The following is a 21933-nucleotide window of genomic DNA, read 5'->3' as shown; positions in this document are numbered from 1 at the left end:
ATTCTCGCTCCTCCACATTTTTAAAAATGATGATAAAAAAACCCTTAGCAATAAATTTTATAATAAATTCCTTACTCCATTTCTTCTAAACCCACTCTTTGATGAATTCTTTCTTCAAACGGTCGCCCACGAATCTACCAATAACAACCGATTTCTCCCATATCATAGCATCCTCCTCTGTTTCCTCCGAAGGTTCTATCATAATTTTTTTGGCATTGATCCACATACCCCTCCTAGACTGATCGAGTTTAAATGCCTCTCTACGTCATTGTCTCCTACCATTTCTCTGAGAAAAAATTCCATTATTGAATTTTCTTTGCCATACTCCGTTTCTCTCCATCCTCTATCCTTCAATGTTTATATGTTGATCATGATACACATATTGATTTTTTCATATTTCAAATAAAAATCTAAATTAATAAATATAAAATTCCTTTATCAACTCACAACAGTCAAAAATTTTATCAATATATTAGCACACAATTCCAAAAAAAATCAATCATGCATAAATTAATAACAATTCATTCAAAATTTGATCATTCATTAACATACAATCTTGATGCATAATTGCCATAAGTCAAAGCAAATCCAAAGAGCATTATCCATAAAGTGTGATTATCACATGTGAAATTAATTTAACCTTGAATCTTAAGTATCTAATGAATTCAAGCACTCAGTTAATTCCAGAGTCAATCCAATGGCATATTCTATTTCTTATATTTCTAGTGTCAATTCAATTTCATAAAAATTTTTCTTATGCAATTTCATAATATTTGTTCTTATGTAAGAGGTTGGCAGTATAGAGGAATTTGTAGAAATGTTTATTAGAGTTAACTCAGATTAGTATTTATGGAGAAGATGAATGATTATCATCCCCATCTCTTCAACAAAGAAATTCTTGTTCTCTTCAACCAAGAAACTATTGTTCTCTTCAACCAAGAAATTGTTGCTTTGATTTTGTTTTCAGAATTCATGTGAACTCAAATATTTCTTTCTTTCTCCTTTAGCAACTAGATTCCCCTTTGAATGAATTCTATCACATTAAAAAAAGAGAGAAATTTTCATTTGGTATCCCTCTTGTGGGAGTTTTTAATATTCCTTTGGCAAAGGAAGACATCTCTTTAGCTTTTACTCTATCATCTTAGTACGTGGGGATAATTTTGCATTGAAATGTGAGAGTAGAGGTATTTTTGAAGTGTAGGGTTTAATACATTGAGCATTGGATTTGAAGCCCTAAACAAGATTTTGACTCTTATGTTTCTAGAAGTGCCACAATGAGAATTCTTATATCTAAAATCAAATATTTGTTTTGTTTTGTTTTGTTTTATCTCTTATGTTTCTAACACTTCATCAATCTAAAAGAAAAAAGTAAAATTAAAATTAAATATAACAACTTATTTCAAACTAAGGTTAACCACAAGATTTGATGAAGAGTAAGATTACATGCAATTAAAATAGAATATTTCTCAAACTTTTATATATCTAAAAAGTCAATATGGAGCACTTTAAATTGAAGTCAACCTCAACATCACATGGGTCAACAATATTGCACTTTGCATGGATGTTTTGAAAACATGATCGATAAAAACATAATTGCAAAATAACATAGCAAGAATGTAGCAAGTAGCAATCAAGCTCTACATTTCATACAAAACATCACTTTCATCTACCATAATAAAAAGGCCAAATATAACATTCCTGGAATGTCAAATAGCCCCACCTTAATATATGTTGTGGTCTGTGATAAGAGATTTAAATTCTATGACCAATAGAGTAGCCCAAGCAATCAAGTAATCCCACTGTAGAAAACACCACATCTGAGATAAATGTCAAAATTGGCAAGTCCTCCATATCTCGAGCAATAAATCATAATCATATATAAAAGATTCATAGATTTGGTAGTTATAGTATGATATTTTATGATCTACAAATCATAAGTACAAGTTTAAGTCATTTTCTTCTTTTGGATGAACTCTAGAAGGTCCCTCAAAAAGATTTCAATGAATTCTTATCTAATCATAGTCTTTTTTAGGGTTTGAGAATTGTATGTTCTTGTCGTGAAAATGACATCATTTGGGTTTTCTTATTAGATACTATTGATTTTCCTACTGTAATCTAGAAAGTTTCTATGACATTGAGAAGCTTTGTCTTGTGACATTGATTAGCATTTCTTGAGCATGTTTCCTCTTTTTAATGGATACTTGATAGATAACAACCATCTCTTTCTTGCTTCATGCGATCTTTTAGTTTTTTTTGTACAAATTTTTGTTTGAACTTTCCCTCTGGTAGCTCCACTTGTCACACTACATTTAATGTGGGAGTTTTTTAGGCTAGGTTATAATGGTTGCAGCTAGCGGTGAACCAATTGTTTTTGGTGTTCACGTTGTTGCTTCAAACTACCATGGTGCCTCGTCCGAAAAAATGTTCACGCAAGTTTGTCCCGAAGGTTTTTCACGAGGTAATCCTGACATTATCCTTCCTTTGCAAGAATTTGATGCTACATGTGATTGGTTAGAAAAACACACCTTGATAGGTTATTTTGTGGGTAGGACTCCCCTTGAAGCTATGCTCCGAGAATGGGTTAACAAGAGCTGGACTCCTCATGGAGTCTACCTTGACATTGTGCAAAACCTTGCCAAAAGTTTTTTTTTAATTTTGCTTCACTAACCCCTCGCAGGTAGATGCGGTCTTTAACAACTGACCATGGTCTGTGCATTCTACCTTGCTTGTTTTTCAAAAATGGTCATGAGACTTCACAGTCTTGGATGACAAAAAGCTTAGGGTTCCTATTTGGGTTGAGTTCCTAGGTTTACCCCTACCTTGTTGGCCTTTCATTGAGTCCATTGCCAAATCCCTTGGAAAAGTTGTCACCAAGGAGCCTGAGAATGCCTGCCCACAATGACACATTTGCGTAGAGGTGGATCTTTCCAAGGATCTCAAGGATTTTATGGAAATTTAGATTGGGACTACAACCTTCTCATAGAAGGTTCTTTACTTGAACCTCCCCAACACCTATTATAGGTGCTAGTCTGTGGAACACAACATCAAGGATTGCCCTCTGGCTATACCTAGGGTCAAGTCATCACCTAAAGAGGCACCTGTCAAATAGGCCGATAGGAAAAAGGAAGAATGGGTTACTATTGGGTGTAAGGGAAAGGCTCCCTTGAATCTCTTGCCCCCCAAGTAGTCCTATGTTGCAGTCACCATAGTTCCTCATTTCCCTACAAGAGTGTCGATTCGAGCCAACGTAGGGGCACAAGTGACGAAAAAAGGAACGACGCTCAGAATTTTGCAAGTTTCAAACCCTGCTGGCTCACAGGGTATTAAGGCAGTCGCCAAGGTTTTTGACTTGGCTAGGGTGCATACTCCTCTTGTTGCCTCTTCCATAACACTATTAGCGATGTGACATTCTTGCAGTCCTCTTGGACGTGCAGAGATACCAAAGGTGAAGTGTCAGGAAATAAGTCCTAAGGGTTTTTCATGTGACTTCAACCATGATTCTACCTTCTTGCAGAATAGATACTCCTCTCTTGAGGATGAAGATGATATGGAAGAGTTCTCATGAACTTCCTTTCATGGAATGTTTGAGGTCTCATAGACCTCCCCAGAAAGTACTATGTTTAGGATGTCTGTCATAGACTTGGTAATTTAGATTTTCTCTATCTAAAAGAAGTTAAAATTTCTAGTTTCATGCTTGCTTCGGCATGCTACATAATTTGGAAGGATGGCATGATGTTTTCTTCCTAGCATAAAGCTAGCCAAGGTGGTGTAGTTACTCTCCTATCACCTCGCCTTCATTCTATTGTTATTTTGCATGGTTCTGACCCCACACATAGAATTATTTGGCTTTTGCTTTCCATTAGCAATCATTCTTTTGGAGTCATTAATGTTTATGCTTCCAATGATGCTATGAAAAGATCCCAGCTATGGGCCTAGCTGGCTGACAATTTGCCTCCAGCTACTTGGGTTATGTGTGGGGACTTTAATATGGTTGAAGTGGCCTCTGACAAAGATGACATTCTGCCTTTTCACTAGACAGGTGGGGAAAGGCAAGCTTGGTATTATATGCGCAATAAATTGGGCCTTTTTGATCCCAATACCAACCACTGCTAGGATAGTGGGGTTTGACACACTTGGCCCAACTTTCAAGTTGGCTCTGACCGCATTTTAAAACATCTTGATCATGCTATGATCACTACACAGTCTTTTTTCTCTTTTTCTGAGGATCAAGATTTGCCTATCATTCCCTGACCAGATGTGACATTATCTGACCACTCCCCAATATTTTTTGTCATTTATTGGAAAATTGTTATCCCCAAGGTGGCCCACTCTCAGTTCTTCCTCAACACATCTGTTCTGTTGCATGCTTCAACCCTCTCACAAATCCAATGTCTCTAGAATTTTTAGCCACATCCCCATTCCCTAAGGGGATGGATTCAATGGTGGAATGATGCCATTACCAGAACTACTTGGTTCTTATGCATCTATGGGCACCATCTATCTATATTCAGAAAATTTTCTTATGAGGCCAACACCCTTGCCCTCAAAAAAGCCTCTGAGGCTCTCACCTTCAATCCCTTTGATGTGGATCTACAAATTCAACTTGCCAAGCTTCGCCATGACAAGCAAATTGCTGACAACTATGCTACTTGAGGAGCCCAAACCAAGGCCCATCGCCACTGGTTGGAGGTTGGCGATAAGGACTCAAAGGAGTTCTTTTAGGCTCTCTAAGTCCATCATACCAATGTTGGGATTAAAAAGATCAAACAGGGAGTGGCTATTCTATCTAGTCTCCCTGACATCCTACAAGCATTCTTTCATCACTATGAGAACATCTTTGCTTCACAGGGAGCTTTGGTTGCTCAAGAGGAAGTCTCAAAATGTGTATCTCTATTACTCCAAACTGCCTAGCAGTTAAGCAACATGCTTTCTATGAGAAACTTCTTTCCCTCAGCTACCTTAAAGAGGTAGTTTACTCCATGGTGGATGAAAAGTCCCCTGGGTGTGATAGATCTCCTTGTGAATTTTACAAACATCTCTGGGAGAAAATAGGTCCTAATTTGCACAAAGTCTATCTCGAAGCATATCATACTAAAATCTTAGGAGAAATTATAAATAAAGGGAATATCAAATTCATACCTAAACCTGGTGATCCTAAGGACATATGCAATTAGAGGCCCATTACCCTTCTGAATGTGTCTTATAAGATCATTGTGAAGGCGCTCTCTCTCAAAGTCAGGCACATGTTGCCTTTAATTGTGTGGCCTAAGAAAACTAGCTTCATCAAGTCTAGATATATTCTTAACAACATCATTGCTATCTAGGAAGGTATGGAATGGGTTCGCAAGTCCAAGCAGTAGGCTATCTTTTTAAAGATAGATTTTGCTAAAGCCTATGATAGCATTGAATGGCCCTTTATCTTGGCTATGCTTCAAGCTCTGGGTTTTGGTTCCAATTTCCTTCAATTTGTGGAGATGCTCTTTGGTGATGCTAATGCTTGCATTACCATCAATAATTCACAATCTAAGGCTTTTGGACTTTTTCATTCAATCAAGCAAGGTTTCCCTTTAGCTCTAGCGCTTTATGTCCTTGTTGCTGAAGGTTTTCGCTATTTGCTAGCTAATTTTGTGTCTTCGAGGCTGGTTCGTGGCATCTCCTTTCCTGGATCTTCCTCCCAATTAGTCAATGGTCATTTTGTTGATGATTCCTTCCTTACTCTTCTTGAGGATGAAGAAAACATCCAAAATGCTTTAAATTATTTGGAGACCTTTTGTCAAGCCTCTAGCTTTGCCATTCAATGGCATAAGACGCTCTACTACTAGCAGTCATTCTTGCCAGCTCCACCTCAACTAGTTTGAATGGAAATGGGTTTCTTATGGGGAAATCTTCTACATTCTTGGCATTCCCTTTGCCTTCCAGGATTCTCCTATGGAGCTTTGCAATGTTGTGCTTGCCAAGATTAGCAAAAATCTCGAATATTGGATCACCAAGCTGCTTTCTCTTGCCAGTAAATTTCAAATTTGTTTGAAGATTCTGGCAGCCACTCATGTGTACTATTCTTCCTATTGGGCTCCCTCAAAAGCTTCCTATCTTAAGTTGGAACATTTGCTTTGAGACTTTATTTGGGCTTATGGTTCTGATCATCATGGTTTTCACAAAGTTGCTTGGGATTTTTGTTGTCTCCCAAGAGAGTCTAGTGGTCTTGGCCTACTCTCCACTCTAAAATAGGGCCTTGCTCTCTATGCTAAATGCATTATCTGAGCTATTTCTAGAGATGAAACCTAGAAGATTCTAGTTTGGCACTACATTTCTTTCGGCTTCCCTGTTAACAGGCCTATGTGGAAGGGGATTGGTTTTCCAACCCTTCTCATCATGCATGAACCCATGGCCATACATGGCTCATTTTTTATTAAGAGCATCTGGAAATCCTGGGAAGCTATTTAGCCTTGGTTTCATTGGGCTAGAGATCAATTTCGCAATGGGCTTCCCTTGAATCAACAGAACATTTGGTGGTCTCCCGTATTTGCCATTCAGGGTACTCTCGCCAAGACTCAATGTGCTAGTGCTCTGCATTTTTTCAAACATGGCATCTGAACTCCTAAGGATATCTTCTCAAGAGTCACCATGAGTTTCAGCTCATGGGAAGTTTTGCAAGTCTAGTACCACCTTGTTTGTACAGATAGATCAACTTTTGACCTCCTATTGTCTTCCATCCCTATGCACTTAGTTCATAAAGTGGGGATTCAAACTGTCCGTCCTTAGTGGCATGATTGGAAGTGATATCCTACCACTCCATTTTCCAATTACAAGCCCAATATGGGGTACAAATGGCTTTCACCCCATCTTCCGATGGTGGACATGCTTAACTAGTGCTGGCATTTGCAATCTTTGCTTTCTCAATGGAGAAAATGTTTTGACACCATTTGGAGTGCTATTACAACACCCAAGATTGCCACTTTTCTTGGTGCCTTGCCTTCCAAGGTCTTCCCTTGAGGCCTCAACTTAAGCACATTAAGGTTCTTGATCCCAGATGCCCTTTTTGTGGTCAACCAGAGTCCTTTTTGCATATATTTTGGTTATGTAAAAATGCTCAAAATTATTGGCACTAGATTCATGATTTTTTCAAGCCTTTTAGGCCTAAATCATTTTCATGGCACATGATCCTACTGGGTGATTCCTCTAGAATTCCTTGGAAGTTCACCCAGATTTGGCATACCTTCAGGATGGAATTTTTTTTTTCTTTGTGGAAAGATAGGAATGCTATTCTATTCACTCATAGTTTTTTGGATGTTAACATTTCTATGTACACTAAGGCATGCATTTGTAACAATGTTATTATGCAGATCCAGGTGCAAGCTAACAATGTTGCCCTAGAAGTTGTTCACCTGTAGGAGTTGTTAAATCACTAGGGCAATGCTCCCTGCACTATTTCCAGAGTGCCTCCAAATGCTTCGGTTGATGTCTTGATGCCTCATGGCCACCATTCTTAGCGCCAGTCCTTAGGCCATCACTCACACACGCCATGCTCCCATGCTTCTTGCCACTACTCTCCTAGTGGTGGTGATGGCGGATGGAGGTGCCACTCTACTTCCCCACCCCATCAGGGTTCTGACTGGTCCATGGCTCCTCCTCCTAGTCCTCGGCGAGCGCATTTTGGAAAGTATCCTCGCCTGGTCTTGGTGATTTCTCCTCCGCAGCCCGAGGTTAAAGATGTAGAGATTGCCACTAATCCTGCTGTTGTTGATGATGACTGGTCTATTCCTAGCTTGCCCCACAATCCCACTGATGTGTGGGGTTTTCCTAACAAATATGATCCTCCTCCCTCAGCTAGCACTACTTTGGCAGCCCGAGGATGCTTATTATGTTTTGTTTTGATGAATAGTTGTTGTTTCCAGCTAAGGTCATATTTTTAAGTCTGGCTTTGGCTATCTATACTCTTTTGCGAGGTGATCTTGTATACCCCAACCTCTTTTTTGTGAATTGTATTCTTAGTATATTTTTATTAATAGAAAAGGACTATTCATCAAAAAACAACTGTCTCTAATTATCTAAGTCCTCTTAAATCGCTTTGTGTGATCTTTTATTTTTCTCTTCTTTTTAGATCTTCGGACTAATAATTGAAATGGTTGGGATCAAGGGTTCTTAAAGAAAAGAAGATAGAATAAAGATAGAAAAAAAAGCACTAAATGGAGCACTGAATCATAGGTTCAAGCATCAAAGTTATAGGAAAATATATAATAAATCTCAATTACTCTAGAAAGAGAGCTAACCATAATAAAGATTATGGCCAGTGGTGAGTTAGCTATAGATATTATGGCAAGGCATGTTAGCAATGAGTAGAATGATTTTTTTGGGTATGTGTCGATAATGTATTGTTGACAATGGTAATATACTAGTGCTTTTATTTTTCAAGGGTGCAAGGGTTATGTTGATAGTTTTTATACTTCTAATGATGTTTTTGAATAGCTATTCATAAACTCTCCATGTCTACTTCTCTACCTATATCTTTATATCTTTCTTATTCACTCACATAGTTAGCCTGTTCTCCCTCCATGTCCCTCTCCTATCGTATCCCTCTTTACGTTTAGCTCCTTTGTATCTATATCCTAACTCTATTTCTCTTTGATCTAATAGATCTATTCAATATCCATCTATCACATCATATATCTTTATTATTTTCTCTCTTTATCTCCCTCGTCTCCTCTTCCTATTTCAATCCCTCCCACTACCCTCCTCTTTATCTCTCCCTTCATAGCTATCCTCTGCTTTCATATTCAATTTTGATCCATTTATCTACACACTATCTCTCCCTTTGTTTCCCTATTTATTTTTATCTCTATCAATATTCTCAACTCTCTACCCGTCTTTTTCCTTTATATTGTTCATTTTTCTCACTATGCACCCCCTCACTCTCTCCTTATCTCTCATTATAATTATCTATCCCACTAACTATTATTTACTATTTGAATTCAATAATTCAAAATCCCCCCTCTCTAAACCCTACTATTTTGTGTGATAATTACTTTTATGGATAGAAATAGAAGAAATCATGACAAATAATGACCTAGAATCAATAAGGTTGATACTCGAATGTTAAATCTTAACTTTGAATGAATCTATAGATATACTATGGCAAAGTATTTATACCAATAGTTAAATATATGCCAAATAATTATGTTGTGGTATATTTGTGAATATTTGTCTCTCTCTATTTATACATCCACATTTCTCTCTGTAATTCAAGCTCTCCCTATCTAGCTCCCTATCCTTTCTTTTTACATACATACACTCCTTTCTCCCTCACTATCTCTATCTTATATTACCACTCTCTTTACCATTCACTTCTCACCATCTATATTCTATTTGCTCAATTTCTTTTTAATCTACTCTATGTATCTATAATTATACTATCTATAATCTCATATATCTAGATCATCATGTATCATCATCTCCCCACTCTCTGCTCTCTTCTTACTATTGCTCTACCTCTCACCTCCTCCTTCTTTGTCTTTCCCTTCATATTTATCTCCCTCATATACACACTCTCTCCTAATTTTTTCCTCCCTATTTTAATCACTATCAATCTTTTCACCTTTCTATATCCTTTTTTTTCTTCATGGTACTCATTTTATATGAGATTAACAACTTATATTTTTGAAAAAAATAAATCAAAATTGTCTTTATCTCAAATTTTTTAAAAGTTTCTTATACACCTTATTCTTTGTGTATTATAGAGTTTGTTAGTACGTCTTCATAAAATGTAAGCAACTATACCCAAGATATCTAGGGTTTGTTTGAGCTATTTTCTATTTAGAGTTAAATATAAAAGCTTGAAGAAAAACTTTATTATTATTATTTTTTATCGGCAAACAACCAAGACCTTTTATATATTAATAATTCAAAATTTACAATGAAGTAACTCCATTCAAATAGGCACTGGTAGGAAAGAACAGAGTAGAAAACCTCTAGTCTTGGCCAGGGCTTAGCCCTGTATAATAACAGATTAAAAGGGGCATACCCCTATTTTGGAAATTGCAAAATAATTGAAATCAGAAATATGTTTAATACATCTGATTTTTACTCTTAAATATTATCATGATACAAATAGTTTGGTTAATGTCACAATCCTTGAATTGGATTCCATTTTATTTATAGACCTATTGCTCTGCAACACACTTAAGGAACACATTAGTTTGGTTAGAGTCAAATAAGATAAAGGAAATCCTCAAGTTTTGGATGGTCTAAAATCTTTCATTTGAATGTTCTTTCTATCTATTTTCTTGAATCAAAGATGAAGGTAGAAGTTCGAATTCAAAATCCTATTGAAAGATAGTCGATACATTATTCTGAAACCTTATGTCCAAAATTGACAACTCTCTATTTATTTTGGATATGTTGTTTAGAAATGTATAATTGGATTAATATTTGGCCAAACTTTCTAAATAGAGAAGTTGAATTTTAGTTTATTCCATTCAAAAGGTGAATCTTATTACTTAAACCATCCTACTATTATTCAAGGAAAATTCCAAGATTGCTACCTTATTACAAAGGATATTAAAACACCTTAACTTAAGCTCTAATCTAAAAAAAATCCTCTACAACAATAATTTATGTCTACTAATTCAAAAGATAGACACATTGAAATTTTCCAACCAAAAGGATAGGCTTAATAAGAATTTTAACGATAAATTACAGCAGGAGATACTAGAAAAGCTACCATTTAAGATACATTCTATCTCATTCTTTACATAGATTTAATAGTCTGTGAGAAATCTGAATGCTTAAAATTTAATGTATCTTATAAAAATTGAATCAGATTACTAACCCATCCGTGGTCTTCCTATCTTAAAATAATCATTGCCACTACTTTCTAGGTTGTCAAGCTACTATAATTAACCCAATGAAGAAAGAGGGAAACATAGATAAATTGCAAGATTAATCAAAACATTATTGTAAACTGAATTCATAATATCTATACTGCTAGGAAAAAACTCCTCATATGTCTGAATTAGAGAGAAAATGCAACTTCCCAAGCATCCAAGATACAAGAACCCGTGCATTTAGAAAATACAAGTCATAAATATAATAACCTTCTTTATCTATTAAGTAGGAACGATATGTATATACATTCCAAATATCTAAAGATCACTACAACCTAAAACAACAAGGGGACCTAATAGAAAGATATACAACCAAAATATATACCTCCATGCTCTATATTACAAAATGGGAGGAGGGAAAAAAAGACAAAGGACCCAACCAACTAGGGAAAAGTAAAAACCACCATCTTGACCAGGGTAAGAACAAAGAAAAAACAAGCATCGAGCTAAGCATAGAGGTCACAACTAGGGGACACTTATGACCAACCAAACAGACTAAAAATAGAAGGAAAAGATGCCAACAAAAGATCTGTGGGCCCACCTATTTCCAGTAGACCATGATGACTTCTAATATATCATTGGGTTTCTTTTGCTAAAAGTTGGGTAGAAATTCAAAGTCAAACTTCTCCGTGCTAGACTTCTCCAAGTTTGGAGTGCTAAAGTTCAGAGCCTCAATGTTGTCAAAAACCACCCCAGGGTGGATGTAGACTTTAAATAGGTTGAGTTAATTAATGAGCCATTCCTTGCTCTCATCCTCTACAATCCCTCTCCAATGGAGGAGGAACTATAAACTAGCCTACATCCTTGGCCATTCCTGATAGAAGGCCAAGCTCTCTCGAATAACTAAGGAGGGGCATCGAAAAACTATTTCTAGGTCAAGACTAGCTAGAGTGAGAGCCATGTAATTTTCTAGGAGGGGAATTTGAAGCTTGCCATCAATGCTTTTAACTACTTCTTCCATCCCCTTTTGCTAGACTGGGTCAAAAATATTACAACATAGCCTAATTATGGATGGCTCCACCCTAGCTCTGGCCAAAACATCGATGAATGTACCAATGATGTCACTATTGGTTCATCATGTGTATTTGTAATTGAAAAATCCTTCACCGATGGCCCTGCTGACTGCTATCCTTGTCATATCATCAACTGGCTTTAGAATTCTACTCCATCTATCTAGTTTAACCTTACCCTAGAAATCCATGGTTCTAATTTATGAAGTATGAAAGAGACTAATGTTTGAGTCCATCTGAATGAAAAGAGTAAACCCAAAGCCAGCAAAGGATAGTGACAACCAACAATTTAAATTGAAAGGGGCAAAAAGGAAGAAACTAGAAACACCTAGAAGTTGTGACATCATCTAAGGATTACGCCAGCTTGGGTAGAGGCACATATGATGAACTAATGTTGAAACTCATAGAGACAGATAGCAAATCAAGGGAGATGACAACCTGGACTCAAGTTCAAAGAGGAACTGGAAAAAGGCAAAAGAAACCAAGTAGGAGATTAAAGTAATAGCTAGCTCCCTAATAAAATTCATAAGCCTAAATTTAATTGGAAAAGAGGACATCAAGCAATAAAGGGGGTGTCAATATAATAAAGACTAAATCAACCCTAAATAAGACTATAGGGCTAATTATGTGGACAGAGAAAAGAAAGTTGAGATCAAATACAAGTAATGGAGGAAGGGAGGAGGGAAAACCAAAATTATCCAATAACCACTTAGGACAATATATTATTAAAAATTAGAAAGTCTTCTCTATTAGCACCTTTATTAGTCAATTTATTTTCCTTTTATTTACCTTCCCTAAAGATATGTCATATTTGTATATCTGAGAAGAGGTCCATAATATTAAGAACTTCTTCTAATTTGGAGTTGAGGACCCGATTTGGCATCGAGCATTTCTTGATAGCATTAAGTACAATCTGAGAGTTGCATTCGATGATGATGTTTGTAAACCCTAAATCTAGACATATTTGTAGACCAGCTTGCAACGCTTCTAATTCCACAAGATTATTAGTAGTAGGGTATAAAGGTTTGACCTTTTTAGCAATCTACCTGCTAGATGCATTATTTACGATACACTCGATACCGGTAGTACTCGGGTCAACTCTGGAAGCCTCATCGAAGTTTAACCTAATCCACCCAATCAGAGGTGGAGTCTACTTGTAGAGTTCCCTTGCTTCTTTGTTCTTTTTTTAAATAGTTAAGAGGGGGATTAATTAGATTTTTCCAGTTCTTTTTTATAAAACTATCCCAAATTGAGAAAGAACCTTCCTCGATTTGAGACTTCCTGAGGTAGGAATTTAAGGTTTCTACTATGCTAGCTTTGATTTTTTTGATAATCTCCTCTAGTTGCATATCTGTGTTGCAAAAAATTCTTTGATTGCTTTCTTTATAGAGTTCCCACATTAGAATAGATGGACTAATATTCCAAATATTACTATACACACTTTTGCAAGGCCTAGTAGGCTATCCCTTAAGAACTTCAGAGAGGGAATTAGGCAAAGGAGTTGTCCACCCTAACCTCTGTTGAAGCCACTCCCAACAAAGTTGGGAATATGAAAATTTATACAAAATGTGGTTAGTATCTTCACTCCCTTGTCTATATAATTCACATCTTGATGAACCCTTAATACCTATCTTTTTTAAATGATCAGCTGTTAGAATTTTGTTTAGAAAGGCTAGCCTGAGAAAGAAGCCAGCCTTGGGTAGACATGATACATCCCAACATAGATTCAATGGGATATCTACTTCTCCCTAATCAAAGGAGTTAATGATAGCTTTGTAACCATACTTGACACTATATCTCCCATCTTTAGAAGTAGCCCATATGAGGCTATCCTTTTATTCTATTTGCTTGATTTTACTTTCCTAGAGGAGATCCTTGAAAACCTTTTTTGTATTCAAGTCTATATCTAGATTATCTACTAACTTCCATTCCCATTTGAAATTTCCTTCCAAACAAGATTTAGTTTTGTAATCACCAACCTTTTGCCCCCAAGCATTAATTAGATAATTCTTAATGCTTTTTGGGATTCCCAAATTATCTACTGGGGGTGCCCATCCTAGGAGTCTTCCCAAAAGAGGGCTTCATCCCCCCTCCCTTCATCCTAGGTAAGTATTCTACAAATGAGGTCTTGATTCAATGAACTTCTAGCTCTTAGATCCTTTGGGAAGAGACTTCATTCAAAAAATAGAATAGGGGTCAATTGCATTAAGATATTTGTTATACAGAACTTTGGCCCATTTTTGTTCTCTTTCAACAAAGAGACACCAAGCGAGTTAGCCCCAAGAGCTTCATTTTGCCAACATAGATTTTTAATGTCTAGACCTCCTAAATCCTTTGGTTTACATATGTTGTCCCATTTGATAAGAGCTAACTTATTCAAATCTACCAAGTCATTCCAAAGGAATTTCTTGAATTTGTCTTCAAACTCCTTATACATATTTTTAGCTAAAGGAAGGTAGGAGAGAGGATAAGTTAGAAGTGACGATAGGACAACCCTAATCTTAGTAGCTTTACTTGCTTTAGTGATTCATTTATCTTTCCAACCTCCTATTCGAGAATCTAATTTATTTAGGACACTAAGCCATGCCTTATTTGATCTACTCCCTTTTTCTAACTCTATTCCTGAATATTTGCATGGAAATGTTCCTTTTTTATAACCCATAATGTTACAAATCTGGTATTCCTTGTCAGATCTGGTATTGATTAAAAAAAAATCAGATTTCAAGGCATTCATTTTTTTGGCCAGAAGCTACCATATATTGCTGGATAATAGATTTAATATTTTGGGCCTCCAATCATGAAATTTTGCAAGGTAGGATGGTGTCATCAACATACTATTGGTGAGTGATATTTGGAACATTTTCCATGACCTTGATACCATTAATTTTCCCTTCTAAGTGAGCTTTGATTAAAGCCCTTTCAAAGGCTTTTGCCATGATAATGTATAAATATGGGGATAACAGATCACCCCGTCTAATACCTCTTGATGTCTCAAAAAAACCTTCAAGAGTTCCATTAATGAGCACTGATATTTTGGTTGTGGAAATGCAGTAATAAATGTAGTTTATCCATTGATGACAGAATTTGAAAGCTTCTAAAACTCTTCATAAAGCCTCCAATGAACCATATTGTATGTTTTCTAGATGTCGAGTTTTAGAAGGATGCTAGCCAATTTGTTTTTGTTAGCTAAATGCAAAGTTTCTTGGATAATCAATAGACCGTCTAAGATGGATCTGCTTGGAACAAACCTAGTTTGTTCTTTTGATATAATTTTGGGAAGAATAGGTTTAAGATGATTGACAAGAATTCTAGATAAGATTTTATATATGGTGTTGCAAAGGGCTATTGGCCTAAAATGACTTGGGTGTTCAAGATCTTCTTTTTTAGGAATCAAAGTAAGAAAGGTATTATTAATCTCTGATAATATTGAACCCCAATTTCTAGAGGCTTTGATGGATTTCCATAGATCAATTCCAATGATATCCCAACACTTTTGAAAGAAAAAGGCTTGGAAGCCATCTGGGCCTAGGGATTTTTTTAGATTCATGTCAAAAACCATGCATCTGACTTCTTCTAAAGTCATTGGTTTATTTAATAATTTATTGTCTTCAAAGGACACCACTCTTAGAATAGTTTTCAACATCTCTAATTGAGCTATTAAATTTGAATGTTCGTGATTATTTAGTAAGTTTTGAAAGTGACTGTGAAAGACCTCAGCTATTTTCTCTAGATTATCTATGGTAGAACCCAAAGAGTCTTTGATTTTGGTTATCTTCCTCTGAGCTCTATTCTGAATAGTGTTGTTATGAAAATATTTTGTATTTCTATCACCTTCTTCTAGCCATTTTTCTCTTGACTTTTGTCTCTAGAAGACTTCTTATTTAGCGAAAATGTCTTCCTATTTGGCCAATAGTTCTTTTTCTAAGTTGTAGTTGTTATTATTCATTCCCTTTTTAATTAATTCTATATTTAATTCTTTTAATTTCCTTTCTATTTCTATTTTTTCTTTAAATATTTTATTGAACTGATCATTGTTCACTTAAGAATCTTTTCTTTGATCATTTGAAGTTTGGATACAAAGATAAACATTTTAGGCCCTTTGAAATTACCTTGCTTCCACTAGTCTTTGATGAGTTCGATGAAATATTTATCTAAAAACCACATTTTTTCACACTTAAATGGGTTTCTAGTTGGTTTAGAAGGTTTAGCAAATGTAAATCGAACAAGAAAGTGATCCGAACCTACTATAGGGAGGACTGAAACTTGGATCTCAATTTTTAGATCGCTGAGATCACCTTTAATAAAAAAAACCTATCAAGTTTGTCTGCTATATAATTGATGTCTTTACTTTTATTATTCCATGTATATTTCCCATTGTTAAACATGATATTTATTAGGTTATTTAGATCTATCCAAATCTTAAACTCCCTGGTAGCTTCAGAAGTATGTTGAATACCTGCATATTTTTCATCTAAATTTAAAATAGTAGAATGAGCTCATTATTGTTATTGTTAATGAAGACACTAATTTGATCCCACAATTTTTTTATAGCATAATTAGTAGTGGGACCATAGATATTTACAAGAATTAGTTTTAATGCTACTAACTCTGTTGCTCAACCATGAATTATTTGAACTTAAAATATTTAATGAGACTTTCCTAGGGTTCCAAATCATACCTAAACCACCTGAGGCTCCTCTTGATTCATAAAAATAACTATTCCAACTACATAGTTTCTTTTCTAATTTTGATCCTTCTTCGATGTTTAACTTTGTTTCTTGTAACATGATAATTTATGATTCAAATTGTTTTAATATCCCTTTCTTACTAGTGGCATTTAGACCCCTAGCATTCCAAGTTGTAATCTTCATGTTTCCTTGGGAAGGAACTTCCCCTTCCCTACATTAAGTAGATCACTAATTTTTTTTTGATTCTTTTGCCTTTCCATCTGCTTCCCTGAGTTCCTTAAGGGATTTCCTTCCCTGTTTCACTTTACTTTACATAGATTGGTGATGTTAGTCCTTCCTAATTCTTCTAGATTCCCAATTGATATATATTTCCAATCATATTTAGTGCAATCTTGGGCTGATTACCTTCTATTATGTCTTTCTCATCATTGCCTAGTTCTTCCATGAGTTGCTCTATTGTAAAAGGAAGATCCTTTGAAGGATATTCTTTGCTGAAATTATCTTCATTAGGATCATCAGACTGAACTGTTGATGCTTTATTATCTATTCCTTGGGGTGTTTCAATTACCTTATTTCCAGCTTCAAAAGATAAGAGATCTTTTTAAAGATCTTCATAAGTATAATTTTCTCCACCTAACTGTAGTACTCATTGCTAAGTTCTTCTTTTTTATGAATTGCTACTCTTGCTTAAATTCACAAAGTCAAATACTCAGATTAATTCCTTTGAAATAAGTCCTAAATTTTCTTTTTCGTCCTCATTTAAATCCATTGTTCAAAAAATCTTGAAAATCTTGTACTTGGATGTCTTTTATCATGTTTCCCTTTGTGTAGCTCTCATTGGTTCTATATTCAGGATAATCCTTCCTTGAAAGGGGAGTCTACCAAAACTTGGTGAGTAGATTTGTGGCCTTATTTCCAAATGTTCTAATATCCTTTGTGGATTCTATGGTTTGTTTCTTTGAGGCCATCAATATATCTTTTGTATGATTAATCTTTGCATAGTCTAGATCTTCATCACAGAATAAGAGTGAGTTTTCCCTTTCTTCTATATTGTTGAGTGCTTTAACTAAGCTCTTAGTGTCCTAAATTCTAGAATCAAAGTCTATTAAGGATTGTATTTCATTTAATTCTTTTGGGCTCTTTCTTTTCTCAACTTTCTTTCCTTTCCTTTTGGATTTTCTAGTGCAAACTATTTTACTCTGTTCACTTATTACTTTGGTAGCGATTTTCCAGCTCTATTTATTAGCTTTGATTAAAGCTCCAAGTTGGGGTTGATGCCTTCAATTCCTAACATGTTTGGAAGATCCACTATGTTTCTATTCTTCTATGTTCTCAGGGACTTATCCATGTTTGTAGTATGAAGATTTCCTTTTTCATTCCTCTGTGTTGCCTTAGTTTCTTCCTTCTAAAATTTCTTGTCTGGGGAAGGTAGGTTCATATCATTTTTTGAAGTTATTTTGCTTACCTTTCCTCCCATTCCATTTTCTATCAATTCTTCCCTTGAGATATTTTTGGTGACCATCTTGTACTTTAGCTCAGATTTACAATCCTTTTGATTCAATCTATAATTCCTTATTCTAATCATGGGGAAGGAAGCATTAAGATCTGATGTAGCTTGTAGAATTTTGAAAGTGATCTTCCTCTCATCATCTAACTTGACAATTTTTGAACTTTTTCCTTCACACCTTAGAAAGTTTAGTTTTTAAATAGATCTATTTCTAATAATTTTGAGTGGTTTGAGATTCATATTATTAACCTTACATTTAATTAAGAGTTTTATGTTATTGCAACATTCAAAAGAAGCATCTAATCCAATCAAGTCTCCCATTGAATGACCTAATTTCTTAATGATATCTATCTGATTTAACTCTAGAGGGATAGGGTTAATGGAAAACTACATTGTAATTAAGAAGTTTAAGTTATCTTCTCTACAATTTGGTAACCATTCAAAAAATTTGACTACATGACCTTTAAAAAACCAATCAAAAGCATACAAAAAATCTTTTTTCATAGACTAATCATTGCAATGAATGTAGATTAATCTATCTATATGGTGTGAAATACTTACCTAATTGCAACAATAATCCTCAAGCCAATCAATAAGGTTTTGTAGTTCAACTCTTGGCCCATTCCAGAAAGAAAACAGTCCAACCGTTAGGCACTCCTACCAACAATTTTTTCTATCTTGGTCACTAATGATAAGGACCTTATTTTCAAATGCAGTTGAAGGATGACTGGGAGGTAGGGGAGACAAGGCAATAGAATGTAAAGGAGGGTTAGGGTTAGGTGACTTACAATGAGGAGGAATATAAGACTCAGGGGAGGATGGAGCTAGAGTAGATACAAATTTAACACCATTCCTAAATTGATTCTTATCCGAAACTGAAGGGACATCCAAGGGTTTAATGGAAAAACCTATCTATTGGGTCTATAAGGGATTAAGGTTGGATCTTGGATACTTGGTTAGGTTAAAGAAATGAATTTTCTCATCTAAACTAAAAGTGGAATGGATAAAAGCCAGAGTTTGTCTAAACATCGATATTGATGGCAATCAACCTGGCCACTACGCATATTCTTTGGAGATGAAAACCTATATGTCCCCACGTTATTGGTCTAATTAAAATCCATATAAACTCCAACTCAAGGGATTTTTTTTGAAATGTTGAATATATTCAAATCTTGCAAGCCATCTAAAGTCGCAAATGAATTTGAGGTGTTGACCGCAAAATTAAGAGTTGTTTGAGTTGTATCGAAGGGAAGGCCCAATTTGTCCCTTGGTTTGGTTTTGTTGGAAAAATTGATAGCTTCTGATGTATTAGTTGCCAAAATCCCTAGTTTTTTAGGATAACAATGTTGATTAGTTTGTTGTGAATGTGATTTCGAGTTTATTGCCTTCACATATTTTTCTTTTCTACATTTTTCTCTACATGCCATTTTTTTAAACATTGAAGAAAAACTTTATTATTATTATCCATTATAGGGCTTTTTTTTTTTGGCAATGTAGATTGAAATAAGTTGAAGTCACTTGGACCATGAGTTACAAACACTCAATTAAACAAAATGATATAAAAAAAAGTTTCAAGAATATAGACTATGTGCTATGACACAAAAAGGTTGATGTTGGAAAGCAATTTCAATACAACATAAAATTGAAACTATGATGAGAAACTAGTCATAAGAACTTATTTCAATATTTACCACCTAATGTTTTATTAGGTTTTTAAAATGACAACATCTTGTTCAAGTACAATATCTATTGTTTTATCAATATGGATAAGTGATTATTACTTATTAAGACACCTTTGTGATGTTCAATCAAATTTTCATTAAGTATTTGTAAATTGAAATAGAAACATAATCAATTAGAGTTCCCCAGACCATTGCAATTTGTACCTTTATGATATAAATTATGAAAAACTGCCAAATACTACCAAAATTATGAGTGATAAATTTGATTAATTTATTTTCAAGGAATATCCATAGAGTGGATCTCAATGAATTATACATGCAAATATTTTTTTAGTAATCTTGGGTACAAGTTAATATTTTATAAAGTATATCTTAGAGTAAGAGAGAGTACCAAAATGGAGAACCACCTTACATAAACCATTTGCAATCAACCTATCACAAAGGGACTATAAGTATGAATACATATAAAGTATTGGAGTGCAAAAACCCCAATAATCAAACTACAAAGATTTTGTGTCTTTTCACAAATCCAAAAACACACTTATTTAGTTAGTTTTCCCTCTATCTTTAGAAAATCCTAAATTAGAGATCCCCACGAAGAACATCTCAACTTCAACTCCTCTTAGATACTATTAAGTATTCTAGATCACAAGAGAAGACCTATCAGCAAGAACTATTTTTATTGGAATCTTCCAAAAAATAATTTGATCTTCCAATTAGTATTCATACTAAATGCTGGAAACTTACATTTTCTTGGGCAGTTATTTCCAATTTGTAACTAGCTAATATTTATTTTCACATTAATTTCTTGTTTGAAATGAACAAATATCTTCCTTAGTATAGTTCTTATTTTCTCCTTGATGCCAACACTAGAAATGGTATTTAAAGAAAATTAACTTGTTGATTTTTATTTTTATTTTGTTTGTTAGAAAACTTATACTCTCTAACTTTGAATTGGTTTGTTTCTATTTAATAAATTATTGAAGAAGCATTTTTATGAATTAGATGATTTTTCTATCTATGCATTTTTCCTAAAAGTGTTTTGTTCTACCTACCTACTTACCTATCTATCTACTATCTACTATCTATCAACTATAGATATATCTTTATATTATTTTTTCTTTTCATCTCTCCCACCTCCTCTCCCCTCTTCCTATTTCTCTCCCTTGATAACACTTCCCCACTTTGATATTCAATTTCGGTCCATCTATCTACACACACACTCTCCCTAATTTTCTTTAAAATATCATATGTTACTTATTACATAAATTTTTTAATTAGCAAATATTAATAAATTATTCACTAAATATTTTACAAAATATCAGATTATAGATGTGTCATGTTTGAGTTACATTGTATATCTATAGATTTTTACATATTTAATGAATTTTAAATTGTATATAAATTTAATGGCTTAAATTATTATTATTTTTGAGTTAAAATAATTTAACAATAACAAAATATTTTTACGAAAATTAATCTAATAATTTTTTTCTTATATTATATATAAAATAAATAAATATTATTAGTAGAATAAATGCAATAATGTAAGAAATGTTAAAAAAATTAGGTAATTAGATGAGACATTGGATGATAAGTGGTTCACCATTTTTGCATAACATAGAATTTTATTTTATTTTTTAATATTATATACAAGAGGAAAACATTTTATTTGTTATCGTTGGATATTATATACAAGTGGAAGACTCTAAACTTCCATTTCGTTGTAAAATTCACATCAATAAGAAACCATTTATAATATTCATTAAAAATTCATGTTACAAATTTATGTTACTCCCCCTATTTTGTTATTGTAATACATGATTGTGATTCAACGTGAATTTTTGTAGAATAATAATCTATTATAAAATTGAATGACAAAGGAGAACTATAACAAATGAATCAAAAAATCCATTGATAATCTATTTGAATCATTGACTAGTTTATATGTTGATCATTGAATGTTTATAAGTGAAATACATGGAAGTTGTTGATTGATAAAGTTAATTTAGAAAACATATTTTAGTGCCAAAGTAAACATGAATAAACTCTAAATGATATATATAGTTGTCAAAAACTATTAGATTAAAATTATATATCTCTTACTTATTCAATGGTTATAATTGAACCATGTGATGCCTATAGTTCTAGATACTTCAAGAAATA

This window comes from Cupressus sempervirens, chromosome 6 (genome assembly GCF_028749045.1).
Source record: "Cupressus sempervirens isolate cs-2001-9-10 chromosome 6, ASM2874904v1, whole genome shotgun sequence".
In the NCBI taxonomy this organism is placed as follows: Eukaryota; Viridiplantae; Streptophyta; class Pinopsida; order Cupressales; family Cupressaceae; genus Cupressus; species Cupressus sempervirens.
This window is presented reverse-complemented; position numbering follows the sequence as displayed.